The sequence below is a fragment of the Oncorhynchus mykiss genome, unplaced genomic scaffold (assembly GCF_013265735.2).
Source record: "Oncorhynchus mykiss isolate Arlee unplaced genomic scaffold, USDA_OmykA_1.1 un_scaffold_266, whole genome shotgun sequence".
Taxonomy (NCBI): domain Eukaryota; kingdom Metazoa; phylum Chordata; class Actinopteri; order Salmoniformes; family Salmonidae; genus Oncorhynchus; species Oncorhynchus mykiss.
The window spans coordinates 178266-189248 of record NW_023493722.1 but is presented as its reverse complement, the minus strand read 5'-3'; the positions used below and the strand labels follow the sequence as shown (position 1 = coordinate 189248).

General features: G+C 45.0%; 1 pseudogene; it reads right to left on the bottom strand.

The window, feature by feature from the left end:
- Positions 1 to 20: 20 nt before the first annotated feature.
- On the bottom strand, positions 21 to 10770 carry LOC110518253 (annotated as a pseudogene).
- Positions 10771 to 10983: the final 213 nt, after the last annotated feature.

Below are 10983 nucleotides of genomic sequence, written 5' to 3'. Positions count from 1 at the left end.
TCAAGGATCAACATAAGTGTAATGAAAGACAGATTTAATTTTCAGTGAATAATTGTCTTGTCCAGTGAGCAACTCAATGACAGCGATTCAATGACATCATTAGATCACCTCCAAGAAGCATCTTCAACGTTCACCTGACAACCCATTGGATAAGACACATACACTAACCAAGTGTTTCTTACCTGTCAACAAGGTTGAGATCAGAAGCTTCTTCAATACCCCAGAAATGGAAAGGCTTTGAGACAAAGACAATCCAGATAATCCAGATCCAGTCCAGATAATGCACATACACTAACCCGGATGTTCTACTTGCCCCACTGAGTTACAGTAAAGTTATCATTTATGCATGGGTCAAACAGTATATGGCGTTTTCTCTGGGTGTGCGGTCGCAGTGGAGAGAAAAGGCCTCCAGTGAGGTGGTGAGGATCTGGGCGGAGTTTGGTGAGGCAAACACAGGTCTGAGATTGGTGTCTCTGGAAATGGGCGGGAGCGGGACTCTGCTCCTTCTTTGGTTGCTGTTCTGATCCCCACTCTCATCCTCCTCACATCCCTTCCCTCCACATCCCCTCTTCTTCTCTCTTTCATCCCTCGTGGCCAAAGGGTGTTGCTTCGGTAGTTGAAGAGGTTTATCCTGGGATGCCAGGGCGCGGAGCGGGCAGGTTACATGAGATGGGCAGTTGATGGGGGTCAAACGTCGAGAGGCTGTGGACATCACCCTGATACCCGCCTTGGCCTCACTCCTCCTGGGCTTGGAGGACATCTTGGGGAGGGTGAAGCCGTCCACCAGGACCGTGTCGCCCACCCTGGTCCTGAACGGAGCCCTGTTGAGGCCCATGCAGTGCCTGGATGCTGCCCTCCTCTGCCCCAGCCTCACCCAGCCCTTTATCTGGAGGTATGTCCGCATGGGCAGGGCCATACCTGGGAGGACCACCACAGAGCACAGCTTGGTGGCCAGGTGACTCACACACTCCCTGTGGCCGTACTGAAGGGCGATCCTCAGGGGGTCACGACCCTGGGGATCCTGACAGGCAAGGGTCAGAACGCTGCTGGCGATACAGAGTTTGAGGATGGTGAGCTGGCCGCGTTAGATGGAGGCGACAGCGGGACACTTGGCGACGTCGGGGTGGGCCGTCTGGTGGCACCACTCACGGTAAGGGTGAACCCCCACCGGCTCAATGACACGCACCCCCCTCTCCAGCAGCCAGCCGGCCAGGTCCAGGTGGCCCAGAGAAGCAGCGATGTAGAGTGCCACCCGGAGCTGGAACCTGGAATAATACAGAATCAATGTATTTATAACACGTTTCAAGTTTTTTTTGTCAAGTTCACAAGATACAGTGGGTTATAAAACAGTACAGTAAAATGCTTACTTACAAGCTCTTTCCCACAATGCAGTATTAAATATCAGGGTAAGAGAAAAAAATATATGAAGGAAAAAAACACGAGAATATAAGCTATATACAGGGTCAGTACTATCATTGTAAGCTAAATACAGGGTCAGTACCATTATTGTAAGCTATATACAGGGTCAGTACTATCATTGTAAGCTATATACAGGGTCAGTACTATCATTGTAAGCTATATAAAGGTTCAGTACCATCACTGTTGATAGTAAGTCTATCATACAGTTCAGTGTGTAGATGTGTATTCTGACCTCATCACAGGTCTCTCCCTAGACAGGTGTCGTTGGACGGTCAGTCTGTGTCCCAGGAAGCAGCCTCTGAGGAACTCCGCCCACCCATCCCAGGTGTCCAACCGTAGAGTAGCCCCTGGGAGACAGAGACACATGCAGGTTGTCCTCCTGGTTTCCATGAACCAAGAATGTGTTCCATACAGTCCATTTGTCTCTATGTTACATCCATAAGGTGTTGAGCCAGAGGACCATTGATCTACTGCACAAGGAAGGCCATACCCAGGTCAATGGCGTAGTCGTGCAGCCGGTTGCAGTCGTAGAGTTGCAGGCCGGTGGGAGAGCTCAGTCTGAAGGAGCTGACGGGAAGCCCACACTGCTGGGACACCAGGGTCATGAGCCTGGCCACAGACGTACTCAGGAGAAACACAGTGCCCAAGACTGAGAGGGTCTCCCCCGTCACGGCACTGAACACACGCACCACCGGCTCCCGCTGAAGTATAAGACCATGGACATACAGTAAATTCACTTGTTTTACATAAATAACTATGTTGTGTTTATACACTGAGTAAACAAAACATTATGAACACCTGTTCTTTCCATGACAAAGACTGACCAGGTGAATCCAGGTGAAAGCTATGATCCCTTAATGATGTCACTTGTTAAATCCACTTCAGTGTAGATGAAGGGGAGCAGACAGGTTAAAGAAGGATTTTTAAGCCTTGAGACAATTGAGGCATAGATTGTGTATGTGTGACATTCAGAGGGTGAATGGGCAAGACAAAATATTTAAGTGCCTTTGAACGGGGTAGTAGTTGCCAGGTGCACCGGTTTGTGTCAAGACCTGCAATGCTGCTGGGGTTTTTCACACTCAACAGTTTCCTGTGTGTATCATGAATGGTCCACCACCCAAAGAACATCCAGCCAACTTGGCACAACTGTTGGAAGCATTGGAGTCAACATGGGCCAGCATCCCTGGGGAACGCTTTCAAACACCTTGTAGAGTCCATGCCCCAACAAATTGAGGCTGTTCTGATGGCAAAAGGCGGGGTGCAACTCAATATTAGGAAGGTGTTTCTAATGTTTGGTACACTCAGTATATATAAGTTAGGAGTCATATAATTACAGGGGTAAGATGAAGTGGCTCCTTTGCACTGATCTTAGGTCTGGTTTGTGTTTTTACTGCTAATGGTAAAGGTTAGGATTTGGTGAGAGTAAACTGATCCTAGATCTGTGCCCAAGGGTCATTTCTATCCAGAGACAAATCAAAGGTCCATGCTATTTAAATTTATAATCTACCACCATCTCGTGGCTCAAATTTGTAACAACATTTTCTAATTCATGTGCTGTACTGAGTTTTGTTCTATCACATTGAACACTAATCTGGGTGAAAATTAAATTGAAGACTAATCTGGGTGCTGATTAAATTGTTAACTGAAATATTATGAATATCAAATCAAATCAAATGTATTTATATAGCCCTTCGTACATCAGCTGATATCTCAAAGTGCTGTACAGAAACCCAGCCTAAAACCCCAAACAGCAAGCAATGCAGGTGTAGAAGCAAGGTGGCTAGGAAAAACTCCCTAGAAAGGCCAAAACCTAGGAAGAAACCTAGAGAGGAACCAGGCTATGTGGGGTGGCCAGTCCTCTTCTGGCTGTGCCGGGTGGAGATTATAACAAAACATGGTCAAGATGTTCAAATGTTCATAAATGACCAGCATGGTCGAATAATAATAAGGCAGAATAGTTGAAACTGGAGCAGCAGCACAGTCAGGTGGACTAGGGACAGCAAGGAGTCATCATGTCAGGTATTCCTGGGGCATGGTCCTAGGGCTCAGGTCCTCCGAGAGAGAGAAAGAAAGAGAGAATTAGAGAGAGCATATGTGGGATGGCCAGTCCTCTTCTGGCTGTGCCGGGTGGCGATTATAACAGAACATGGCCAAGATGTTCAAATGTTCATAAATGACCAGCATGGTCGAATAATAATAAGGCAGAACAGTTGAAACTGGAGCAGCAGCACAGCCAGGTGGACTGGGGACAGCATGGATTCATCATGTCAGGTAGTCCTGGGGCATGGTCCTAGGGCTCAGGTCCTCCGAGAGAGAGAAAGAGAGAAGGAGAGAATTAGAGAACGCACACTTAGATTCACACAGGACACCGAATAGGACAGGAGAAGTACTCCAGATATAACAAACTGACCCTAGCCCCCCGACACATAAACTACTGCAGCATAAATACTGGAGGCTGAGACAGGAGGGGTCAGGAGACACTGTGGCCCATTCCGAGGACACCCCCGGACAGGGCCAAACAGGAAGGATATAACCCCACCCACTTTGCCAAAGCACAGCCCCCACACCACTAGAGGGATATCTTCAACCACCAACTTACCATCCTGAGACAAGGCTGAGTATAGCCCACAAAGACCTCCGCCACGGCACAACCCAAGGGGGGGGGGTGACTCAGCCCCTGTAATAGGGTTAGAGGCAGAGAATCCCAGTGGAAAGAGGGGAACCGGCCAGGCAGCGACAGCAAGGGCGGTTCGTTGCTCCAGAGCCTTTCCGTTCACCCTCCCACTCCTGGGCCAGACTACACTCAATCATATGACCCACTGAAGAGATGAGTCTTCAGTAGAGACTTAAAGGTTGAGACCGAGTTTGCGTCTCTGACATGGGTAGGCAGACCGTTCCATAAAAATGGAGCTCTATAGGAGAAAGCCCTGCCTCCAGCTGTTTGCTTAAAAATTCTAGGGACAATTAGGAGGCCTGCGTCTTGTGACCGTAGCGTACGTGTAGGTATGTACGGCAGGACCAAATCAGAGAGATAGGTAGGAGCAAGCCCATGTAATGCTTTGTAGGTTAGCAGTAAAACCTTGAAATCAGCCCTTGCTTTGACAGGAAGCCAGTGTAGAGAGGCTAGCACTGGAGTAATATGATCAATTTTTTTTTTTTGGGGGGTTCTAGTCAGGATTCTAGCAGCCGTATTTAGCACTAACTGAAGTTTATTTAGTGCTCTATCCGGGTAGCCGGAAAGTAGAGCATTGCAGTAGTCTAACCTAGAAGTGACAAAAGCATGGATTAATTTTTCTGCATCACTTTTGGACAGAAAGTTTCTGATTTTTGCAATGTTACGTAGATGGAAAAAAGCTGTCCTTGAAATGGTCTTGATATGTTCTTCAAAAGAGAGATCAGGGTCCAGAGTAACGCCGAGGTCCTTCACAGTTTTATTTGAGACGACTGTACAACCATTAAGAATAATTGTCAGATTCAACAGAAGATCTCTTTGTTTCTTGGGACCTAGAACAAGCATCTCTGTTTTGTCCGAGTTTAAAAGTAGAAAGTTTGCAGCCATCCACTTCCTTGTGTCTGAAACACATTCTTCTAGCAAGGGCAATTTTGGGGCTTCACCATGTTTAATTGAAATGTACAGCTGTGTGTCATCCGCATAGCAGTGAAAGTTAACATTATGTTTTCGAATAACATCCCCAAGAGGTAAAATATATAGTGAAAACAATAGTGGTCCTAAAACGGAACCTTGAGGAACACCGAAATTTACAGTTGATTTGTCAGAGGACAAACCATTCACAGAGACAAACTGATATCTTTCCGACAGATAAGATCTAAACCAGGCCAGAACTTGTCCGTGTAGACCAATTTGGGTTTCCAATCTCTCCAAAAGAATGTGGTGATCGATGGTATCAAAAGCAGCACTAAGGTCTAGGAGCACGAGGACAGATGCAGAGCCTCGGTCCGATGCCATTAAAATAGCATTTACCACCTTCACAAGTGCCGTCTCAGTGCTATGATGGGGTCTAAAACCAGACTGAAGCATTTCGTATACATTGTTTGTCTTCAGGAAGGCAGTGAGTTGTTGCGCAACAGCCTTTTCTAAAATGTTTGAGAGGAATGGAAGATTCGATATAGGCCGATAGTTTTTTATATTTTCTGGGTCAAGAATATATAAATATATGAATATGTATTTCAATGAACCCAAAGGGCCTCTTCTTCTCCTACTATACGGCCTGCTATGCTCTACTGTACTCTGCTGTACTCTGCTGTACTCTACTGTTCTCTGCTGTGCTCTGTCTGCTGTACTCTGCTGTGCTCTACTGTACTCTGCTGTACTCTGTCTGCTGTACTCTGCTGTACTCTGCTGTGCTCTACTGTACTCTACTGTACTCTGCTGTGCTCTACTGTACTCTACTGTAGTCTGCTGTGCTCTACTGTACTCTACTGTACTCTGCTGTGCTCTACTGTACTCTACTGTACTCTGCTGTACTCTGTCTGCTGTACTTTACTGTAGTCTGCTGTGCTCTACTGTACTATACACCACTGGGTATACAGACTCTTCAGATACTGTTAGCGAACACCAGACTGAGGTCGAGGCGATTACATGGGGAAAAGGTTTATGACTGTAAGGGTGTTTGGTACAAAGGCAACACTACATCGGGCCACATTTCAGCTCTATCCCAGGTCAACCATACAATACTATAGATTTCCACTCTAGTCAACCAGCAAGAAGGAGAGACAGACAGAAGGTCTGGCTTTGACTATGTCAATGATGGGATGTGTAAGTAAGGAGTAAGGAACACAAATAAACATTATTCTGATGGTTAAATTTGTACTTAGATACATAACCACTCTCCTCTGTTAGCAAATCTTCCACAGAACTTTGTGGAACAGAGTGAGTTCTGTCCCTGTCTGGCTCTGGACATGTACCCAGGGACCTCTGTACAACAACACTTCACACTCACGAAGCAGTGTTCTTACTAATCAATCACTCTACCATAACCATGGTCTCGGTATAAAGCAGTGTCCTTACTAACCAAATACTCTACCATAACCATGGTCTTGGTTGAGCAAGGGCAATATTACTTTAAGTCTCAAGCAGGGTGACCTCAACATACTATATATCGCCATACTATATACCACCACACTATACAGTGGGGCAAAAAAGTATTTAGTCAGCCACCAATTGTGCAAGTTCTCCCACTTAAAAAGATGAGAGAGGCCTGTAATTTTCATCATAGGTACACTTCAACTATGACAGACAAAATGAGAAAGAAAAAAAATCCAGAAAAATCACATTGTAGGATTTTTTATTAATTTATTTGCAAATTATGGTGGAAAATAAGTATTTGGTCACCTACAAACAAGCAAGATTTCTGGCTCTCACAGACCTGTAACTTCTTCTTTAAGAGGCTCCTCTGTCCTCCACTCGTTACCTGTATTAATGGCACCTGTTTGAATGAACTAAATCACCTAATCATACCTAATCATACTATATAATCATACTATATAATCATACTATATAACCATACTATATAATCATACTATATAACCATACTATATATTACCACACTCTATATCACCATAATATATATAATCATACTATATAACCATACTATTTAACCATACTATATAACCATACTATATATTACCACACTATATATCACCATACTATATATCACCACACTATATCTGAAACACTTTATGTTAATGATAGTATGAAGCTGTTTCAAGCAATAGCCAGCTCACTTTGATATGCATTTTCAAGCTCGGGTAGAAACAGCTAGGTGTTCGGCTGGTACCTTCAGCAGGCAGCAGATGGCACTGCTAGGGGTGATGCCAACGTCTGTCAGGACCCAGCTGTCCCGAAGGATGGCACCAGCATAGCTCAGCTCCAGGAAGTACTTCACGTGCTTGTCGTCTGACAGTTGCACGTGGAAGTAATCCTGCCAGAGGAAGAAGATTGGAAACACAAGGAGCCGTAATTGAGTGTCCCATACAATCAGAGTGAGAGGGCTCAGCACTGATGGAGCCGTAATGGAGGGTGTCCCACACAGACACCCATTATGGAGGGTGTTCCACCCAGGCAGATGTCAATGTTTACCATACAATAATTGTAAAAGTGTCCAAATGTGTACAATTAAGAAATAAGGCCCAAGGAGGTGTGGTATATGGCCAATATACCACGGCCAAGGGCTGTTCTTAGGCACAACGCAACGTGGAGGTATATTGGCCATATACCACAAACCCCCAAGGTGACTTCTTTTTTTTTCTTCTCCAATTTAGTGGTATCCAATTGGTAGTTACAGTCTTGTCCCATTGCTACAACTCCCATATGGACTTGGGAGAGGCGAGAGCCAAGAGCCGTGCGTCCTCCGAAACACAACCCAGCCAAGCCACACTGCTTCATGACACCATGCCCGCTTAACCTGGAAGCCAGCCGTGTCGACCGTGTCAGCGTGCACTGCTGCGTGCACTGCGCCTGGCCTGCCACAGGAGTCACTAGTGCGTGATGGGACAATGTTGACAAAGCACTGCTGGCGTGGCTGTCTCCTACTGTAAGTACTATCGCCCCATCACATGTCTCCTACTGTAAGTACAATCGCCCCATCACATAACCATGTCTCCTACTGTAAGTACTATCGCCCCATCACATGTCTCCTACTGTAAGTACTATCGCCCCATCACATGTCTCCTACTGTAAGTACTATCGCCCCATCACATGTCTCCTACTGTAAGTACTATCGCCCCATCACATGTCTCCTACTGTAAGTACTATCGCCCTAATACATGTCTCCTACTGTAAGTACTATCGCCCCATCACATGTCTCCTACTGTAAGTACTATCGCCCCATCACATAACCATGTCTCCTACTGTAAGTACTATCGCCCCATCACATGTCTCCTACTGTAAGTACTATCGCCCCATCACATGTCTCCTACTGTAAGTACTATCGCCCCATCACATGTCTCCTACTGTAAGTACTATCGCCCCATCACATGTCTCCTACTGTAAGTACTATCGCCCCATCACATAACCATATCTCCTACTGTAGGTACTATCACCCCATCACATAACCATGTCTCCTACTGTAAGTACTATCGCCCCATCACATGTCTCCTACTGTAAGTACCATCGCCCCATCACGTCTCCTACTGTAAGTACGATCGCCCCATCACATGTCTCCTACTGTAAGTACTATCACCCCATCACATAACCATGTCTCCTATTGTAAGTACTATCACCCCATCACATAACCATGTCTCCTACTGTAAGTACTATCACCCCATCACATAACCATGTCTCCTACTGTAAGTACCATCGCCCCATCACGTCTCCTACTATAAGTACTATCACCCCATCACATAACCATGTCTCCTATTGTAAGTACTAGTCACATACTTTACTTGACACCAGCCAAATGAACAAATTGCTTCTTAGAATCATCTTCCTTTCCCATGGAGCTGTTGGCCGAGGTTGGAGAAGCCAGGAGGAAGGCATGGCCAGCCGTTGAGAAATGCTTGTTGAAGTTTTTGGTTATCATGGATTTATCTGTGGTGACTGTGTTACCTAGCCTCAATGCAGTGGGCAGCTGGGAGGGATGCAAACAGGCTCACATGAAACCCTTCGTGAAGACAAGTAGCCTAGTGGTTAGAGTGTTGGACTGGTAACCGAAAGGTTGCAAGTTCAAATCCCTGAACTGACAAGGTACAAATCTGTCATTCTGCCCCTGAACAGGCAGTTAACCCACTGTTCCTAGGCCTTTAATGAAAATAAGAATTTGTTTTTAACTGACTTGCCTTGTAAAATAAAAATTTGAAGCAGAGCTTAATTTGTAAATTGGGAGGTGCCAGAGGGGGGGCTCTGTGGTACCAGAACTCATGAGAAAAAAGATCACCTATTATAATAGAGCATTGAACGCATATCATCACATTTGGGTAGAGCAGTAGAGTAGAGCCATTTACAGTAGGTGAACACATGGGGAACATTTTTAGTAGCCTAGGGTCCGGGAAAGTGTTGGCCTTTTTAAAACCGCATTTCGTGCAATTCTACATCCTTTTACATGACTGGAGACTTTGGCATTATCTTTTTTTAATCCGCACAAATGATCGAAATGGCAGGCTACTTTGACACTGACAAACTTAGTATCTGAGATCAATAAAAACGACCTTGTCTTGAATCCATCAATAGCCTATAGGCCTAGGTTTGTGGAGAAACATATAGTAGGCTACAATATGAGGAGGAAATTAGTCCTAAAAATGCTTTCCAGTTTCACTGACTCACCCAATGATGCGCAGCTCACTCGCTGGAGATTGTCGATGCGCTCGTGTCAAAAGCCTATCTCTCCCTCTCTCTGTTTTGTAAAACAATGTTTGGGAGTTGATCAAATATTTTGGTAGTCTACAGCATAGTCTTATCTTTTCAGCAAGAGTCATTGCTTTTCAACCTGTGTTTTCCCTCGATTGTATTTGAAATATTGCAAAAGGCCTGTTTTGTCTGCGTGCTGTTTTTTCACTGACAGATTTGCCTCGCGTTCCCGACTGTAGGCTATTCTTTGTTATTGGGCTACAATCCGCAGCTAGGCTATTTAAAAACAGGGGCCATTGGTCCTTTGTAGCTAAATTATAGGGTTTCTCATGACGTATTAGGCTATTCTGAATGATTTAATTTATTTCTGAACAGACAGCAGTAATTCCGTAACTTTAGAAAATTCCTCCAGAACCCTTCATGCAGCTATGATTCTATAAGGAAACAAATGATGAAGTGCAACTCTGGAGAGATGAGGGGGCAGGATAATTGACGAAGAGGCAACTCGAATGAACTTTGATCGCTTTTATTATAATTGTTACATAGCAAAAAGTGAAAATTATTTTTCATGGCACGAGAGGTACCGGATTCGGCCAAGTAGGTTCCGGAACAAAACAGTCCAGAACGGAACGGTGCCGGATCCTGTTCTGGCATGATCCTGCTCAAATTAAGCACTGATTTGAAGTACCTAGGCCTCTACCTGCTGAGTATAAAGATTATTAAACTAGATTCAGTGGGCTTGTCATTCACAGTACTGATGAAAAATCAAGTACAGTTGATCTAAATGTGGATATACGAGGACATCTAGTGGTCCCCGGATTAAAAAAAAAAAATCATGCAAGCTATCTTTGGACTAGCATGTGATGCCATATATTTGACGCAGGTATTTATTTTTCAACATGTATTGTCATTGACTGGAACAAAATATAATTGTATGAGCTATGCCTCTGTGTCCCGGCGTTGTTGTACCCCTCTACTATCTGGCTTGGTGGGGCGATCTCGTTCTGCATGCCTGCTTCACTGAGATACAATGTGTCGTCATGCATTTGTGCATGCACGCTGTTAACGGTCATACCCGTCTTGCTAACTTGGCTAGCTCATCAACCAGTATTTTATTCTCTTTTTCTGCACGATAGCACTTATTAAAGCCTTGAAACTCATGGGGACCCCACTGTTACCACGGGTCATCGAGCTAGCCCTTATTTGGCAGCAGGGTTGCATCGGTTTCCATTGGATTTGACAGCTTGTTAGGCTGGGTA